Here is a 20,462-nt window from a genome sequence, read left to right as displayed (position 1 = left end):
TCACTGATCAGTAACAGGCATTTTTCAAGATTAGTCATTCATATTTTCTTTGGACTAACAGTAAACAGAATGAATATAACATTCAGAGAAGGACATTCAAGCAGCCAGGAAAAGTGGACTTAGCCTTCATTCAAGGAAGGAAAAAGATAAGCCGTGGACAACTTGTTAATCTTTCCTTCAACAGTGCTATCCTAATAGAACTTTCTGTGATGGCAGAAATGTTTTATACCCATGCTATCCAATACGGCAGCCACTAGCCACATGTGGCTACTGAGCACTTGAAATGTGGCCAGTATGACTGAGGAACTGATTTTTTAAATTTAATTTAAATTAAATATGCCAAGTGGATACTATATTGGACTGCACAGAATTCTAGATAGTCTTGCCCTTTCTCTGGTTTAGAAAACTGAAAGGAGGAACAGCATACAGTTCCAGCAATTTCCTCATTTGTCCATTTTAAAAAGGAAACAAAACTGCTTATTTGTGGGTGCTCTTAAGTATAAATATGATATGCAAATGACAGAGAAGTTTAAATGAATATTATGAACAACTTATGCCAATAAATTTTGTAATGCAGATGAAATGGACAAATTCATTAAAATACACAAATCTCAAAGCTTAAGAAGAAATAGATAACCTTAATATCCTTATGCCTATCAGAGGAATTAAATTTGTAGTTAGAAAAGGAAAACTCAAACCTAGATGGCTTTATTGGCAAAGTCTACCAAACACTTCAGAAAGAGTTAATACCACTCCTACACAAACTCTTCCAGAAAATAGAGGAAGGGAACACTTCTGAACTCATTTTATGAGGCCAACATTATGCTGATACCAAAATTAAAGAAATTACAAGAAAAGAAAAACACTGACCAATATCCCTCATGAACATAAATGTGAAAAATCCTAGCGAAATATTAGTAAGTCAAATCCAACAATATGTAAGATGGATAACATATCATGATTAATTATGGGTTACTCTAGGAATTCAAGATTAATTCAACATTCACAGGTCAATCAATGTAACTATATCAACAGACTAAAGGAGAAAAATCACATATCAATAGTTGAAGGAAAGACATCTGACAAAGTTCAAAAATCATTTATGATAAAAACTCTCAGAAAACAAGAATAGAAGGGAACCTCCTTTACCTGATGAAGAGTATCTGCAAAAACCCCTCAGCTAACATGGTATATAACAGTGAAAGAATGAATGCTTTCTGCTTAAGGGCGGAAACAGGGACAGAATGTCCATTCTCTTCACTCCTATTCATTACCACACTGGAGGTCCTAGCTGGTGTAATAAGGCTGATTTCAAAACTTACTATTAAAGTATATTAGTCAAAATAGTGTGGTATTGTCAAAAGGACCATGGAACAGAATATACAGTATGGAAATAGACCCACACTTTAGTGGTCTACTGATTTTTGACAAAGATACCAAGGAAATTCAATAGAAAAAGTTCAATGAATAGTGCTGGAACACTATTCATCCATACAAAAAATGAACCTCATACCATACACAAAAACTAAACCAAAATAAATCATTTAGGTCCCAAATGACCAAGTTAATACTGGAAAATTTCTACAGAAAACATAAGAATAAATCTTTGTGACCTTGGGATAGGCAAAGAATTTTTAGACCACAGAAGAAAAAAACTGACAAAATTGGATCTCACCAAAATTTAAAATTTCTGCTTTTCTAAAAGCTGTTAAGAAAATGAAAAGACAAGCCACAGACTGAGAGAAAATATTCTCATATCACACTTGGTAAAGGACTCGTAACTAGCATATAAAAACAATATATAAAATTCAATAATAAAAAACAAAGAGCCCAGTTAAAAATGCACAAAACATCTGAAAACATAGTTTGCTAGTAGAGATGCAGATAGCCAAAAACACATTAAAAGATGCTCAAGAGTATTATTCATTAGGAAAAAGCAAATTAAACCCACAGTGAGGAATCATTATAAATCTATTAGAATGGCTTAAATTAAACAAACAAACAAAAAAAACTGACAATATGAAGTGCTGATAAGAATGCAGAGCAACTAGAACTCTCATACATTTCTGGTGGGCATGCAAGATGGTACTTTGAAAAACAGGTAATTCCTTATGAAGTAAAGCATACATTTATGTAATCAAGCAAACCCATTCCTGGGTAATTACTCAAGAAAAATGATAAACATATCCACACAAAACCTGTACTTGAATGTTTATAGTAGCATTATTCATAACTGCCCCAAACTGTAAACAATCCAATTGTCATCTATCAACAGGTGAATAGATAAATAAATAGATAATAAATATATTCATACAGTGGATACTACTCAGCAATAAAAAGGAACAGACTATTGATACATAAAAACCATAGTAATGACTCTCACATTATGCTAAGTGAAAGAATCCAGATAAAAAGGCTAAATAATATACAATTTTATTTATGTAGCATTCTGGAAAAGGCAAAACTATAGGCACAGAAATTATATCAGTCATTGCCAAGGCTTGGGAGTTAACTCCAAAGAGGGCATGAGGCAATTTTGCAGGTGATGGAGATAATCTATATATTGATCTAGAATATAGGTGTGGTAACAGTTACATACCTATATAAGTTTGTCAAAATTCACAGAACTGTAAATCAAAAAGGGTGAGTTTTACTATAAAGTGGGTCTCAATAAACTTGAAAAAAAATTCCTTAAAGTTGTACCTTTTTGCAGTCAACTCTCTTCTCCCCCTCTTACATACACCGTCCTGGTTCTGATCTGTCCAGTGATCTGCACTCTGTCACTACAGATTAGAATTACCTAGTGTTCTTGAGTGTCATCCATGTTACTGTATTTTTCAGCAGTTCATTCCTTTTAATTAATAAGTAATATTCCACCATATGGATATACCACAATTTTTTGACCCATTCAAACGATGATAGACATGTGGGGTGCTTCTAACTTTGGAGTATTAAAAAATAAAGCTGATTTGAGAAGATACATGTTTTTCTTTTTCTCGTGTAAATTCTGAGAATTGGATTTCCTGAAAATTTAATACCCATAATAATTATGGAAGGAAAGTATTATTCTCATTCTGTAGATGAGAAAAACCAAAGCTCAGAGATGTTAAATAACCAATGTATCACAGGATGTACGGAAGCCAAGATTTTTAGTCCTGGTCTATTTGATGTCAAAGCCCACATTCTTTCTATCATATTAGCCCGACTGGTACTGAAAAAAACAAAAGATAAAACCCTGAAGAATCAACATCAGGAGACAAGACAGTCAAGAAAGGCAGTAAAGCAAAAGCAAAGAGAAAAAAATGTGGTGTGAAGTCAACAGTAGACTCAGCCTACTCACAGGGATGGTATGAATCCCAAGTCAACAGGACAACTGGAGACAGGCCCTCTGAAGACCGAATAAATATTCACGGCAGAGAAAGATGACAGCTGTAGACTGTGAGTATCTCCATTACCCTTGATGTCTATCTATGCTTTGAGTATGCTGGGGACAAAGAAAGAGAGGATGGCTTCGGGATCTATGTTTCAAGGTTGCCAGATGTTAAATCTGAAGCGTGAATTTTGGCTCATAAATAGTAAATTCCTGATTACAAGGGAAATGCTTTGATTTGCAGGGGTTCATGATTCAACAGTCAAAGATCACTGAACTTTCACGATGCAGTTATTTCCGCAAGTAAAACCACCACGGAGGCTGGCCAAGTTTTAATTTGCAAGAGGGGAAACTAAAGGATCACTTGCTAACTTCCTAGTGCCAAGCCTCCCTAACTTTCTCTCTTTGGCCTCCACCCTTCCTACCTATCTACTCCTCCTCCTCTTTCCTTCAAGCCCAGTCCCTCCTACCTACTCATCTAGAGCTCCTCTGAGTAAAACTGGACTTTGCCTCTTTGTATACCTGCATATCTAAGTGGGCCTTGACTATGAATTATATACACAAATGTGTAGGTAACAAGTCAGATGGTCAGTACCCATGGAGGAACACACTCACTTGGGTGTGAGCAGTGTACCCGGATCAAACTAGAGTGTTCAGCATATCTGGCTCCTCTCCAGTCAGAACAACTTTAAATTCTCCTGCCAGAGTTTCAGTATGAAGAACATTCTTCACTGTGAGAAGGGAGTTTCTATTACCTCCCCTTTCCCTTCTTTCTGGAAAGAGCATCTGTTCCATTGCTACCCCCATCTCCCCCCCACCTTCCGCGGTGTACTTTTTACTTAGGGGGTAGACAGCAACCACTCATTTATGGGGGGAAAGCAATCTCTGCACCCACTCCACTTCTCTGCCCTCAGCTCCTCCCCTTCCACTCCATTCCACCCAGGCTGGCCTCCCTGCTTTTCCTTCTGCATTCGCCAGTCCCTCTGCTCTGGAAGCCCCTGCCCCAGGGTCCACACAGCTCCCCACATCCCCTCCTTCAGGTATCTGCTCATAGGCCACCTCAGTAAGGCCCTCTGTGGTTGGCCTACTCAAAACCAGAACTGCTGTGCCAGCTGCCTGGCACTCCCTTTACCCCTCCCCTGCCTTATTTTACTCCTTAGCCATCTGATACTCTTCATCATTTAATTTTACCAACCTGTCTTCCTGACTTGAATGTAAACTCCATGAGAGCAGGGATTTGGGTAGGTTTTGCTCATTGCTGCATCCCTAGTGCCTAGCCCACAGTAAGAGCTCAAAAATAATGACTGAAAATACATCTGCCTAACACCACTCCTTTTCTCTCTCACTCACTAAAACAATAGGAAAATGCATGTGAGCTATTAAAGGAATAATCTTACATTTTAAAAACTTATTTGCAAATTTTAATGATTGTTATAAACTGATTGAGACAGCCAATTATGCCTCCAAGCTGTGGCTGAGATCCATCATGTAATTATTTCTGGGCCTTTCCACACTGAGCCAGAGTTCTCAAAGAGCAGGCTCAGGTCAGGGCCACAGCGTAACCACAAGAAGCCCACACACCCCGATGTGTAAGCAAGCACTGCTTGAATATTGTAAGTGTGTCGTACTTATATGTATTCTTGTTTTTGAAACAGTATGCAGACACTGTTGGGATTCATCAACATAAATTGATACTGAATTCACAATGGCTTTTGATAGTTACATATCTTACCAACCAATAGAAACTAGAACAACTACTCCTGTGTGAGGTTTCACAAAGTTTTAATAAAAATTTTTAAAAATGAGCTGTTACTTGAGAAGACTGGGAAGCAACGCCTGACCACATGGCTGCAATCTGAATTAAGCATCCCTCCCCCACACCCTTTTAAGCGTGCTGTTTTCACGCAATACTATAACTCTCTGTTTGTAAACAACTTTTTGGTGGGACAATAAGATGGAGGATCTCAAAGCTGGTGAGAAGCAGGTAAGTGCAGTAAAACTTGCAAGGGTAAATGTGGTTGTATGTCTTGTTCAGTTACATGTCTTATTCTCGTGCTTGTCAATTTCATCCAGTCCAGTCCGCAGTTCCTACACTAGCAATGTCACTTCAGGCACTGAACAAAAAGAAAGTTATAACTAAAGCTTAAAAAGATTATTACTATTTTCTAGTCTACTCTAATGCTTTAAAGTGCTATAATTTTTGTTAATTCCTTGGTTATCATGGCTTTTTTTTTTCGAGATTTTTCTCAAGTTGGCAATTTTACTTAAGAACTCTGGTAAAAAATATACATATAAGAATACTTTCCTCTAACTATAAAAATCAAGCTTATTATCTTAGATGTCATCCATTGAAACACAAAAGGAAGCTTATCATGGGAATTTCAACTATCAGTGAAGTGCCTCAATGGCAAACCTTTCAGCATTCCACCCCACCCCTAAAAATTAAGTTTGGAAGTTTCTCTAAAGTGGCTCCCAAATTTCTTAAGTTGCCATTTTGCTTTTTCAACTTTCCCTCTTATTTCTACTTTCTAAAACTGTTGTGACAAATACAATTTAGAGTTTAAGAGAAGTCAGATCAGTACTTTGAGAATGTTATGCAAGCCCTTGCGACCATCAGTTAGACTAGGCTGGGGGAAATAAGGTTGGCCATCTCTGTTCTAGACCATGGGTTCTCAGATTAAAATTCTTAAGTATTTCCCTAGATAATAAGGGGGCTGCTTGAGCTGAATAAGAACCCTAAACAGCAGAGTAAAGTGAAGATGGGAGTTACTTAATCACAGCACTTTCGATTTCAAAAACTGACCAAGGTCAACTAGCAAAGACCTTAGTCAAGCAGGAAGAAATTGGCCACAAATGATCACAACAGATTGCACTTAACTTTCATGTTCTTCCTCTTACTCTTTTCCCCCATTCTTTCCTTGCCTCTCTTTCTGAATGACAAGCATCAAAAATAGTTATGTGTGCTTACCACTATCCTTGGCACTCGGTTCTTAATGAAACCCATTTTCCTAGACACATGGTATGGGAAATTACCTATGAATATATACATTACATGGCTAAGAGTGCAATGATATAGGCATTGGTTTACTGGAGAAATTTTTAGTACAGCATTAAATTTGAAATATCAGGGCTTTCCCAGGTTTTCTTACTTGCCTCATTAGCATACTTGACCTGGCAAGCTTAGTAAGAAAGCCACTGGATCTCCCCCAAGATTTCTCACCTAACTAGTAGGCAAAAGTCACTTAACTGCTTTCACAAAGGGTCTTAGGGCAGAAGTTCCCTACTAGGCTGTAATCCCCCAACATCCCTGGACACTGTAGAGCAGCACAAGGTGGTGGGCCCGACCTCAGAGAGGGGAGCTGACAGAAGCGAGGAATGCTCTTGCCGTCACACCATTTCCTCTAAACTGTTCTGTTTAAAAATGAGGAAATGGAGGTTCAGGGTCATTACTCCAAGCCTCACATATTCTTATAGCCAGGACCACAATAAGCACCCAGGTATATTCTGGCTCCCAAACTTAGGGCTTCCTTTCTGACGGCTGCTCCAAATGCATAGAGTTGGCTTCTGAAAGTAAATTTGGCTTGAGGGACACAGAGAGCAACCTGGGGCATACTTAGCAACTAGCCCTTAGAGTGGCATGAGACAGCAATCTGCCACATTCTGACTTAAGGGTGTGACAAATGCAAAAGACTTGCCAACTGCTGCAAAAATGCAGTCCTTTCATACTGTTCCTTTCTGTTTTGCTACAAAATTCATCATGAGTACCAGTAAGTGCTAACAGTGTACAAGAAGTGGGGCAAAGACCAAGGACAAGTAGTGACAACCTTTAGGAAAGCCAGGACCGAACAATGCAAACAGCCTAACAGAATTCTCACTTTCAAAACTGCATTTTGTAAACTCACAGCTTTCTCTCTAATCCACCTGAAGACGGTCCTGGGAGAGTCTGATTCTGAAGAACCTGGTTTTGGTGTGCTCTAGATACCTGCCTTTACCATGGGCTGATCCTCCCTGGCCCAGTCATTTGCATGTTAACCTGCTTCCTGTAGCTGGAGTTTCCTCGCTGCTGCTGCCCAAAGACCTCTAGCCACACGGGTCTCACTGTCATCTGGGCTCTCTCCTCTCAGGTTTCTCTTTTTGCAACTATTTCCAACTGTACTCCATGGCTCATCTTCCTGATTTTAGCTCTTGTGTCATGAATTTGAGTTGAAGAGCGGCACTAACCCCCCACCTAAATCTGAAGAATTTTCAGGGTAAACGGAAATCACCAAGCAATCTCTCTTACCTTCTTTAGTCAGCTACTCAGTTTTTCATATCTCCCAGGGCACATACTTCTGGTAAATGGCTGCCCTTCTCCATGAAGACACTATTTTAGCAACAAGTCAGGCCCCTAAAATCCAGAATGCCTGTGCTGAAAAGATTTCAGGCATGATCTAGCCAATCCCAAACCCCTCGTCACAAATCAATAAAGTGAGCCTAAGAGAAGGAAGGTTCCTGTCTAAGACCCTTCCAAGGTGATTTCTCATCTTGCAACAGTTTAACATGTTATCTTCTTTCCTTTCCAATAGTAGTCTGTTTGTTACCACCTGAATTAGTCCTTTACCAACTCTTTTTAAAAGGAAAGATAGTAATTAATGCCTTCAGGTGGTGACAAACCTCCTCAGGGTATCTTGAGAGAGCAGTTTTCTTTTTTTTATTACTGTCATTTCACACACATGCAAATTACACACACATTAGTAATTACATAGTATGAGTAGAGAAGGGTTTTCCATAAATCTATGTACTAGAGAAAAAACTGAGATCACAAGTGGCTTAGTTAGGAGTTCGGGTCTTAATCCCAGTTCTGCTTCTATTTAGCTGTGACCCTTTGTGCAAGTCACTTCAGGTCACTTTTTTCATATGAAAGATAAGGAGGGCGGACAAGATCCATGGTTCTCAGCTGTCCCTGGAGTCCAAGTTCTGAAATGGGATGTGAAAATCTAATGGAAATCGTGAGTTTGCTTCCCCCCAACAAAGCTGCATGGCTGACATACTGACTTGGCTTTGGGGTCACACTGGGTGTCTGTCTTGTGCCGATAGGAAGCTCTACCAGCCACATAATCTCACACACATGTTCAGCTAAAAATGACAAATTATTTCTAAATAGTTTGTCTGAAAGACAACATTTTAAAGAAATTGGCCCATTGGGGGGAAATAATGAACAGAAGGAAGCTTCTAAAAGTACAAAGGTGGGAGCAGAGGAAGGAGAAAGTCGTTTTGCATAAAGAAAGAAAAACTAATTCACGTAAATAGGAAATTTCACTCCAAGCAGCAAGGAATTTGTCCTTTCTGTATTTACCTGCTGACCATGAAAACTCCCAGAAGCAAAGCACTCATTCTACGTCAAATTTCAGATCTTAGAAACAGCACTCGATCAGACACAGAGTAGGCACTTAAAAGTTGAATTATAAATTTGGATTATAAAGTATTTTTCCTTCCTATTGTCTCCAACTAGATTATACTGCACAGAGAACTTAAAGAGAGGTCCTCTAAGGAGTTTAAATCTCTTGATGCAAAATACAATAGTTCATTCAGCCATGTTCAACCAGTACACTTAAAAGGGCATTAGCAGGGATTACATTTCATTTCCAACCTACAGGGACAAATCCAAAGGCACCACTAACTGCTGCTTCACAGTCTCATTCTGTTTAACTAGCAAAGAGGGTGGCTGTGAGCTGGCAAAGGGCCCCGGACTGGGGCACAGGAGATGTGGGTTCTAAAACAGCTGGCCCCATAGCAATTTCCTGCCCCCAGCACAGTTCTGTGCTAACTGATGCTTCATGAATGTCAGTTGGTTGGAAATACAAAAATCTCCACCATGTGCCAATTTATATTATATAGAGAACTTAAAGATGTGTCCCTGTATCCAAGAAACTTAAACTCAATTAGGTAAAATATGGAAAGTTCGGTGTAAAGAAGCGAGTTAACATTTCTTGACTATTATTAAGAACCAAAGGAATTACAGCAGTTATTTCACAAAAGCCTTGCAGAATAAGTTAAATAATTCCAATTGATAAACAGAAAACCAGGCTTAAAGAAAGTAATTTGTTCAAGACCACACAATTAGTTATGTGGAGAAGCCCAGATTCCACCCCAAGTCTGCAAACCCCACACTATTTGCAGTATCCAATACCTACACAACAAAGCAGCTGGGAAGGGTTGGGGACTTGGGTCCAAGTTTCACTTCTGTCATTAAGTTATTTTATATCACTAGGCAGGGCATTTTTCTGCAATTTTTTAACTTGCACTAAGGTGGGGCGGGGGTCAAGGAGGGATGAGCCAGATCAGTGGCGTTTTTTGTCTTCGTTTTGTAGGGCGGCTTTCTGAATCCTTTTGGGCTGGGACTTTTTCTAACATAGATATTTCCCTTTCTAGATCTTTGTAATTGTTTGAGAGTGAGTGGGGCCCTTGGTTATTAGTGGAAATGTATTGTACTCAACGCTGCAAGGGGACTAGAGGAGAAAATCTGTGCGGGCTCCAAGCTTCCTCCCATTAAGTTGAGGCTGAGACCCTGACTCGGTTGAGACATCATGGTGAAAACTCATTCATGGATTCATACTTCTTTCCCAACTTGGAGCTCTGTACCCCCCCAGGGCTCAAGTGCTATGGTTTGAGAGAAACGTATAGTGTTTGTGTCCTGCATTGCTTAAGCGGCCTGCAGGGGCTAGTCTGTAAAGAGAGGCCCGTGCCTTTAAGGAATTTAAAGCTCACGGTGTAAGATACGGGAGTTCAAACAGCCAGGAGCTCGGCTGTGCCCCGCCGCGCCGGTACCGGGAACCACTTCCTGGTCAGCCCCTCCCGCCCCTTGTCCACACCCCCACCGCTGCATTTCCCCCCGCTGCACCGAGCGTCCCAGGCGGCAGGGGTCAGTCCGACTCCCGATGAACGCCCAGACGCCCCGAGAGGTCGAGGGAGGGGTCCCATCAAAGATTTAAAACACAACGCTCTGGAACTTCAACTCCCAGGGGCCCAGCCAGCTTTCCGGAGATCGGGACAGGGGCATCCTCTGCAGCTCTAGGGAAGAGGCCCCGGGCCCGCTCGAGTCCAGCTCGGCCCCCTGTTCGGCTAGTGACCCAGGTGCACTGCGCCCGCCAGAACCTCGTCCGACCTCGCCCGGCACCTGTCGTTCCCACAGCGGGCAAGACCTGCGCTCACCTCGTTCTGGGGGCTCGCGGCCCGTCCCCACGCCTCTGGGCCCGGCTCCCACCGCCGTCTCCGCCAGGGCCACAGCCGCGGCCGCCGCCCACTTTCGGTTTCCCCTCACGGCCGGAGCCGCCGCGGCTCGGGGATCACCTCTAGCCCCCGCCCCGCCCTGCTTTGCCCCGCCCAGCTCCGCCCCGCCCCGAGGGCAGCCCGGCCTCGGCTCTGCGCACGCGCGGGCACCCTGGCCGCGTCCGCCCACGCCGGCGTCCGCGCGTGGGAAGGGAAACCGACGCCGCCTAGCGGTTTCTGCGCGTGCCCACGCACTGGCCGACAGCGGAAGACCGCTGCGAGGCGGGCGCAAGAGCACCTCCTTGTGGACAACGCAAGGACCGGGGGGACGAGAGGCTCGGGACCCCGCCCACCTCATCAGCACTCAATGCTCCTGTTGTTGCGCTCACCCACCCGTCAGACATTTCATTCAACTCTTACTCGTTCTCTTCTTTAATTCTGGGGCAGTTACTTTATATTATCCTAGACATCCACCCGATCCGCTCATCTCCTTTAGGTCTTTTTTCATGTCACCCTTCCGAGGAGGGTGCCACACTCAAAAAACGTCCTCTGACATTCCGTGTCTCCCTTCTCAGCTTTCTCTCTGCTTAGCACCTGTCTAGCACACTATATGTGTTTTACTTACCTTTTCATTGTCCACTGTTGTCCTCCAATGAAAGCTCTAGGAGCTCAGGGATCTCTGTTTTGTTCCCTAATCCATTCCCAGAGCTTAGGATAGCGGCTGGCACATGATAGGCTGACGTAAACATTTGTCAAATTCATTCATTCATCTATTATAAAATTATCGAACACCTACTATTTATTCACTTATTTCTTCTGCACATTAGTTCTACCAACATTTATTGAGCAATAAATTGTATTCCTTAACCTGATATTGAACACTTCCCTGCATTCATTCTGTGTGTTTACTGAGGGCCTGCTAGTTATTCAAACAGTATTTTTTGACAGCCTTATTGAGGTATAATTGACATACTATAAACTGCACATGTTTAAAATGTACAATGTGGTGTTTTGACATATGTATACAGCTGTGAAACTATACTGCCATAAAAATAATGAAAGGATCCATCACCCCGAAAGATTTTCCTCATGTACCTTTATAATCCTCACCTCATGTGCCTCTCTATCCTTCGCCCTCTCAACTGCTGGTTTGCCTTTCTTTTGCTATAGTTTGCTTTTTCTAGAATTTTATATGAATGGAATCATATAATATGTGCTGTCTTTTGGGCTGGATATCCAGCTTTTACTCAGCATAAGCATGTTGGGATTCATACATGTTATGTGCACAGTAGTTCGCATCTTTTTATTGCTGAATAGTATCCCATTGTATGGATGTACTAAACCTACCATATGACCCAGCCATCCCAGTCCCAGGGTTTACCCAAGGGAAATTGAAGCATATGTCCACAAAAAGGCCTGGACAAGAATATTCATAGCAGCTTTGTTAGTAATAGCCAAAACTGAGAACAATACAAACGTCCATCAGCAGATGAATAGATAATTGTGTATATGTGTATACAACCAGTATATGTTGAATAGCTGCTGTTAAGTGAGCAACTTTCATGGAGTACCTCCTATGTTACGGCACAAGCTGTGCTTGAAGAGCTTTTTTTTCTTAACTAAAGTATAGTTGATTTACACTGTTGTGTTAGGTTCAGGTGTAGAGCAAAGTGATTCAGTTATACACACACACACACACACACACAGATATATATGTCCTTTTTTCAGATTCTTTTCTATTATACTATTTTATATATATATATATTCTTTTTCATTGTAGGCCATTACAAGATATTGAATATAGTTCCCTGTGCTATACAGTAGGTCCTTGTTTGTTGTCTATTTTACATATGGTAATTTGTGCCTGCAAATCCCAAACTCCTAATTTATCCCCCTTCCCTGTCCCCTTTGGTAACCAGAAGTTTGTTTTCTATTTCTATGAGTCTGTTTCTGTTTTGTAAGTAAGTTCGTTTGTATCACCTTTTTAGATTCCACATATGAGTGATATCATATGATATGAGGAGCATTTGATTCAGTAGAAAGATGTAGTGGGCGATGACCAGGGAGGCTGTAAGCAGATGGAAGGCTTGAGAGCCCATGCTCAGGAGTTCAGGCTTTTTCTCAAAGGCAGCGGGAAACTGTTCAAAGTCTTCTCTGAGCACTGCTCTCTTTTATACTCCCACATCCAGTCCCTGACTCCGTCTGCCCAAATGTCTCTCCCTGGCACTTCTTTCCATCCCTGCTGCTGTCTTTTCATTTGTTTCAGGTCTCCCTCTTTCTTCTCTCTACTCCAGTCGGCTCCACACATTGCTGTGGATTTAACAAACCTTTAGGTCTGTTTAATACAAACAGACCCAATTTGGACTCTGCAGTGCTTTTAACATCCTCCGGCTCCACATTTTAGATGAAAAAGATGTAAAAAGCAGTTCCCAAATGAAAGAGTGCTAGTTGGAGTAGGAAATGAGGACAAACTCTAGAGTCCAGTGTGTAAACTAAATCATAATATTATGTGAGTTGACCCCAAGTCTGAGATCCTCTCTCCTTGCAAAAAAGAGTTCCATGTTAGGACAGTCATATATAAAAAGAAAAATTATGTTCTGCAGCTAGTTTTTTTTTAAAATCAGCCATATTTAGTTTACATATAATAAATATTTTAAATGAACAGTTTGATGAATTTTGACAAATGTAGTCAATAATATGGCCACCACCACAACCAAGATATTGAACTAGTTCATCATTCCAGAGCAATCCCCTGTGCCCCTTTGCAGTCCATTTCCTCCCCCCAGTCCCCAGCACCTGGCAGCCACTGATCTGTCACTACAGCTTTTCTTTTTCTAGAGTGTCATATAAATGGAATCATACAGTACATAGTCTTTTGTGTCTGGCTTCTTTCCCTTAGCATAATGCTTTTGAGAATCACCACATTGTCACATATATCAGTATTCTGTTCCTTTTTATCACTGGGTAGTATGCCATCACGTGTACAGGTATGTCTTGTTTATCCATTCACATTTGATATACACTTGTGTTGTGTCCTGTTTGGGGCTATTATGAATAAACTGCTGTAACAATCGCATACAGGTCTTTGTGTGCTCATGTGCTTTTCCTGCATAAAGACTTAGGAGTAGACTTGCAGGTTGTAGGATACGTGTATGTCTAACTATATAAAAAAAAACTGTTAAATTGTTTTCTGAAGTGATTGAGTAATTTTGGACTCCCCTTCTTCTACCTTCCAGCAAGGTATGAGAATTCCAGTTGTTCCAAATCCTCCCTGACACTTGGGATTATCAGTCTTTTTAACTTTAGCCATTCCAGTGTATGGATGTATGAAGATAGCACACTGAGATTTTAATTTGCATTTCTCCATAACTAATGACACTGGGCATCTTTTCATATGATTACTCACCCTTCATATATGTTCTTGCCTGGAGTGTCCATTTGGCAGGTAGGTGTTCGGCTAAGACATATCAGGAGGTTCGCAGAAGTCCTTGGGTAGCTGACAGAGTGAGGACAGGCTGCGAAGTTGTTTTTCTTTTCCTTGGGAATGGCTCTGGGTGCAGGGAGATCAAGAATTAACCCCCATGCCCTGGGTATAATTGGATTTCGGGGGAATTAAGGGACATCAAAGATGACACAAATTGGTTACTCTTTAAACACAATGGTTCACACCATTTTGTGGGGAAGGAGGTCAGAATATGTGAAAGCATCACATAGATACAAAATTTGGCATATGATTTCAGAGAAGGTTTTGGGGTCCCTAAAGTCCCACTATGAACCCATGTTATAAACTTCCTTAGAGGAAGGCATCTGTCATGAGGCCATAAAGCAGAATTTTCAGACAAGACTCCTGAGGAAGGCATTCTCTCTCAGCAAAAGCTCAAGCTTACCCTTGGAAGACAGGAGTAGGGGCCAGGAGCATCTGGGTCACTCTTTCAGGAAACATAGGCACACATCCCATCCCCAAGGGCTGTCAAGAGGTCCTCGGTGATCTGCTCAGGTGGCTTTCGGGGGACAGGCAAGGTGGATAGTAGGGAGATCCAGAACAGCTGGCCAGTAGGCAGCAGCCTGGCAGGCATTCTGTGCCCATCCAGATACTTCACAGGAGAGGTTATCATGGAAAGGGCAAGCCCAGCTGTGAGGCCCAAGTATGAGGAAGGAAGACAGATTTGCTGCCAGTTTCTCCTGGGCTGAGAAGGGTAGAAATAGCTCAAGTGTGAAACTGTCATCTAAAGTCCTTCATGCATTTTTAGCCATACTTGGGAAGCCCGTTTGTTTAGAGAGAGCTACCCCATCGGACACAAACACCAAAACACCTGTAAAAAGCACACAGAACCAAAGCTATGGGTTGCGTTGAATCTCTGTCCCTCCCTCCCTTCCTTCTCTTGGCTCAGCAAGCACCATTCAGAATCAAGGGGCGGGGGGGACCACAACCACGTTCCCAGAACAGATCCCTCGGTCGCTTTGTTTTTATCTCACGTGGTGGATGTTCTGGTGTTTGCAGTATAGCCCAAGAACAAGACGCACCTCATCCTCCCTCGCAGAGCCTCTCTGACTTTACTGCTGCCATAGGCAGCTCTCCCACCCTCCAAAATTGAGAGGTGATTTTAGAAACCTCTGGCTGCCCTCATCTCACTTCCCATCTGAATTTGTCTGTTTCTTCTCTATATTGTCTCCCCAAAGAAGACCAAAGCCAAAACTCTCATTTCTGTCACTTTATGTCCCACCAAATGAGCCCCCAGGACTTGGCTGTGGCATAATTCAGTGTCTTACGTAATTCCTCCTCTGGGAAGTCTTCCTTGAAGCCCCTAGAAAGCAATGCCTCCTGGAGCCACTTATTTGTCCTCCCAACATGTTCACAGTGGAGGATGTAGGAAATCATTCTGCCGCTCATCTCCCTTGTGAACAACTTGAAGACTTTAGATTTTACTCATCTTTTTCCCTTGAGTTAAGTGCAAATAATTTTAGTAATAATAATCTTAACTCCTTCGTTAAGTTAAGCAATATGTTCACAGTTTCGTATGTGGATGAAACGCAGCCTCATGGGTACTTTTCGCTTACATAAGGTTAGGAAAAATAGATCCATGACAAAAGGCCTCTCTGGACAGATCAACTTTCGGTTAATCATTAACATCATGTTCACTCCCTCTCCCATCAGCTATTGCCTCATGAACAAATGCAGAGAAATTTCTAGACAACTGCATTTGTTTTAACTGAGTAAGGAGAAACAAAACGAAACAAAACAAAAAACAAAAGGGAGAGATTCCCGGAGCCCAGCTAAAATCCAGGCTCTGGTAAAGCTAAGGATGTGCTGATCTAGCAAAACTCCCTAATCTGCCCACAAAGGCCTCCAAGGTGAGTCAGCTGAAAGAGGCTAATCCCCAGAAGGGACTGATGGCTAAAGCTGCAGAGGCCATACAAGCACAGAACATTGGAAAACAGGGGACAATGAAAGCTTACAGTGGTATCGTGTAGAGAAAGGTCATAGACCGGCAGGGGAGACTCTTAGCTATCTAAGAAGTGGCCTCTGCCCCTTCTCGAGCTGCAGGTCATTCACACAGCTCAGCCCTGGACAAGGCCCAGATATAAGGATGATTCCAAGGATGCAGATATTGACTTACTAGCTGATAAGGGCCCAGTTGGGTAGGGCGTGGAGCTGGGGTAACTAATACTGTAAGCAAGGCAACTGACTACAATATTACTGATTCTGCTGGTACAAAAATGATACTGTACTAGATGCTAGGGATGTGGAAGGGAGGAGACAGAGAGAAGAAATCACATTATATATAGGAGGTGCACAGTACAGGTTAGCTGACCCTGAAATCAAAGCAGCAGACAGTATTCAAAAAGAGTGGGTTCAGGTTAAAAGTGTACTATTCAGGGAGGAAGCACCGTTGCCCCTGAGTTGTTTGACTTTGGATAAATCATTCGGGGCTTGATCTTTTGTTAAATTGAGAGACCTGTGTTCTTATTCTCCCCGTGGATTCCCTTAATTGGCAAAGTTAACCCAATAAATAGCAAAGGAGCCTTCTCTTGAGGCTGTTTGGTCAATTCCCATTCCTCAGTGGTTCCCCACAGGAGCAGTCTCTCCCCAGGGGCACTTTGGACTTTCACGAGGTTATTTTTAGTTGTCACAATGATCAGGGGCATCTCCTGGCATTTAGTGGGCCCGCTGATGCTTATTGCCCTGCTGCACACAGAACAGTCCCACATATCGGAGGACCTTCCCTGTGTCCTCATCCTAACCAACATGGGAATGTCTTGCCAGTCATTCATGGCAGATTGAAAAAACTCTGCTTTACATATAAACACAAATAATTTTTTCACAGTTTCACTGTATTAATTTTCCAGGTTATCCTATCTGTGAATTTCATTTCAGGAGAGTAGGAGAGGGGTACAGAGTATGTGTTATGAGACTCACACAGGGTTGAGTGCTACTTTTAGAAATCCCCTCAGCAGCCAATCCCACACAAAAAGAAGCTGAACAAGACATTCCTGTTTACTCCAACAGACATAGGGATGGATGGATGCATTTATTAGAGTTCTGCCTCACCCCACTACCAGGTTACCTAATATTCCCTGGCACTCACCACCAGCTGAGGACGCTAAAACCACTCTTTTGGGGGTTCTTCCTGGAGTTCACTTAGCCCAAAGTCATATCTCCCCCACCGTAAGTAGAGGAGATGGTCTTCCTCCCAGTTCTCTTCTCACCCCCTCACACTCAGTCTTTTTAATTTAAAGCTGGAGCCCTTACTCTCAGCAGCAACTTCCTTAAAACAGAACGTTTTTCATTTGCAATTAGAAATGTTTAACACCTGGGGACTAGCTATTGGCTAAGAAAGGAGCTAGCAAGCTGCCAAGTTCCTGGTGTGCCTTGCTGGAGCCAGAGTGGAAGACAAGGACCTTATCCTCCAATATTGGGTTGTGTGTTCTGAGTGCTGATTGCCTGACTGCTGCTTTTGATTGCTGAAAGGCCAGCACAGAGGTTGACAGCCATTGTTTCAACCCCCAGGGACTGACACTGTTTCCAGGGAATTTAAAGAGGTAATGCTTGTTTTCCCCCACTTTGGGAGCCATATGTTTAAGAAAATCTTTGTTACTGGCTGACTGCAAAGACAGTGGAACAGAAACATCAGTGACTACACACAATAAAGAATACATGCCTTGCAAAGATAGTCTGTTAAAGTCACAAATGGATGGCACCAACCCTGAAAAAGTAAGAATCAGAAATCCTTGAGAAACAAGAGAATTAGATTTCCAGTTACTAAAATGATACTTAAAATGTTTAGTTCTCAATAAAAATGCAAAACATGCAGTGAAATAGGAAAGTATGGCCTTCTTTTTTTCCTATGGAAAAAAAGAATTTGACAGAAATCATATATGAGAAAGCCCAGACATGGGATTTTTTAGTCAAAGATATTTACTCAACTGTCTTGTATGTTCAATAAGACAAAGGAAACCACGGACAAAGAACTAAAAGTCAGGAAAATGATATATGAACAAAGTGAAAATATTAATAAAGAGATAGAATTTTTTTTTTTTTAAAAGAACCAAATTGAGAGAGAGAGAGAGATGCAGTGAGCAGGAGGGAGGGAGGGAGGAAGGGGAGGGAACACAGGAGATGGAAGTGACAGACTTTTTGTCTTTACATCTTGGAAGTGACCTCCTGTCACTCTTGCTGTATTCTGTTGGTCACCAGCCAGTCACTAACCACTTAGTAGTTGCACAAGGAATGGGGCTTCCTGGCCAGACATGGAACGCAGGCTGTGGCCACCAGGAAGGCGTGCGCTGCAGGCTGGCCCCGCGGCTGGGAAAAGTGGCCACACTTTAGAAACGACTGAGTGATGAAAAGTCCAGCCTCACTCATCGTTAGAAAACTAAAAACAGGATAATGAGTTAGATGTCATTTCTCATCTGCTGAACCAGCATAAAAATTTCCCCAAAAGTTCCTGAAATTAGTATGATTACTGGCCAAGAGGGATCCTGGCAGCTCAATTTCCCTCTAAAGTATAGGGGAACCATGGCCCATCTTGTGAGATTCCTGACAAATTGAGGTTTGCCCCTGGCTCACGCTAAAAGCAGAGAGCGGGTGATTTCTCCCCCATCCTTAGGGCCTGGCCACCCCAGCCAGCTGCTCTGAGCTGGGCCAGGCTCTGGGGTCATATCGAAGGTGCCCTCCTCACCCTGTCCTGCCGCAGCAGGTGTGCTTCCTCCAGCCTCCCCCACCCACTGGGACCTCACCGCCCCCTTCCCCATGAAGGAGGTAGAGACTGACTGAATGCAGGCTGTTCTGTGCCTGGCAGGAAGGGGTGGCAGGTGCAGAGATTCCAAGGATGGCAGAGGGGAGAGGCAGCACCCCTCATTTTGCTGGGTGCTTTCCTACTCACAAAGCATCCAAGTGTATTCACTCCAGGCTGAGTTTCAGGGGCAGCTGGAGCTGGGCTAGAACCACGGCTACAACATTCTCCTGCTAAGTAAATTTGGAGAGTTCCTCATTTCTCTGAGTTTCAGTTCATTTACAAAATAGGAGTTACCTGGTGACTGCCACCCTGCCCCGGGCGGGACTGAATTAGCTTGTGTAACTGCAGAGCATGTGACAAGTTGGAAGGGGCTGTGCAGGAGCAACTGGCTGCCTTGAGGAAGAGGGTGGCGTGCAGAGTGGTGCAAAGGGCCTTGGCGACAGATTCGGGAAAGCGGAGGCGGAGACGTTGCTGATGCTGTGCTAGTATTTCCTTGGCCCACCGGAGTCCACCAGCAGGCCGACAGCACCCCACGGGAACCCCCTGCCTGAGGGCTCTGTCTGGCATCATGGGAAGTTCCTGTCCTGCAAGTGGCACGAGCGGGGGTGTGGCAGTGCTAACGCTCAGGCAACCCTCCACCCTTGCAGACGGTGTTGGGCCAGGTGGGAGGCCGTTTTCCAGCGAGGCGGAGCCTCGTCACCCACAGCAGTGGCCACTCGTCAAAGCCCCTTCAGTGGCTTTTCTTCTTCCAGGCCCCCAATCCCCATGTCCTCGCTCAGGCTTCTTGGGGTCATCTCCAAAACAAACGACTTTTCCCCAAGTCCTTGTCTGCTTGCAGGGAACCCAAACTCTGCTGAGGTTCTGTCTGGCCCTTCTGGACTTGAGTTTCCACATCTTTAAAATGGGCAAAACTTACCTCATCGAGTCGTTGAGAGATAAAGCATGTGGAAACGCAAACTGAGGCCACGTCAACATGCAAACTGTGCAGAAGCAGCAGGAGCTCAGGAAGTGGAGGAAGGAGCGGGAGCCTCTGTCCAAAGGGCACAAAGAGCCACTGACAAGTGAGGCCTGGCACGGCGAGGCTGTGTTCAATCCAAGAGAAAGGTGAAGAGGAAGACGGTGGAATGCAGGTATTGCCAAAAAGAATGATCTTAGTCTTGTGGGACTAAAGAGGTCCTTAGGAAAGTTAAGGAAGCCTAGACGATTTCTGCCAAAATGTTATAATTGGCCAAATGGCCAGACACCCAGTCAACACAGGATGAAGTCTTGGCTGGTTCTAGGAATCAGTGCATAGTTGCAATTATAACCACAGTTTGTTAAATGTGAAATAGATTCTTTCTCATAAGTTTTAATTATTTCATTTTTCAAGATGAAGTGCTCAGTATGCCTTTTGGGAGTTATTTCCTCTGAAGTATTGGTGATTTTAAGTTACCCACCCCTGTGATCTGCCATCCTAGCTGACCGTGTGGAACTCCCCCTGTCACTTCTGTCTTCCTCATTGGAAGTGACCTCCATGTGGGCTGGGTCCTAGTCACCATGAAGCTACAGCGCTCAGCATAGAGCACAGGTGGATGGATAGATGGATGGATGGACAGACGCAGAAGGAG

The 20,462-nt window shown here is 43.1% G+C and overlaps 1 protein-coding gene across 2 annotated transcripts in view; it reads right to left on the bottom strand.

Annotated features, from left to right (window-relative positions):
• Positions 1-10,697, bottom strand: part of TDRD7 (tudor domain containing 7) — a 63,258-nt gene extending 52,561 nt beyond the window's left edge. Inside the window, exons 1-2 of one of the 2 annotated variants that reach the window (XM_032478032.1) lie at positions 10,562-10,694; positions 3,341-3,484 (exon numbers count right to left, since the gene is read on the bottom strand). The gene's annotated coding sequence lies outside the window, so the exon portion shown is untranslated. Of the gene's footprint in view, positions 1-3,340; positions 3,485-10,561 lie in introns of both variants that reach the window. The other variant, XM_032478031.1, reaches the window with a different exon arrangement.
• Positions 10,698-20,462: the final 9,765 nt, after the last annotated feature.

Source organism: Camelus ferus, chromosome 4 (assembly GCF_009834535.1).
Source record: "Camelus ferus isolate YT-003-E chromosome 4, BCGSAC_Cfer_1.0, whole genome shotgun sequence".
In the NCBI taxonomy this organism is placed as follows: Eukaryota; Metazoa; Chordata; class Mammalia; order Artiodactyla; family Camelidae; genus Camelus; species Camelus ferus.
The sequence above is the reverse complement of the archived record's forward strand: the minus strand, read 5'-3'. Positions and strand labels throughout refer to the sequence as shown.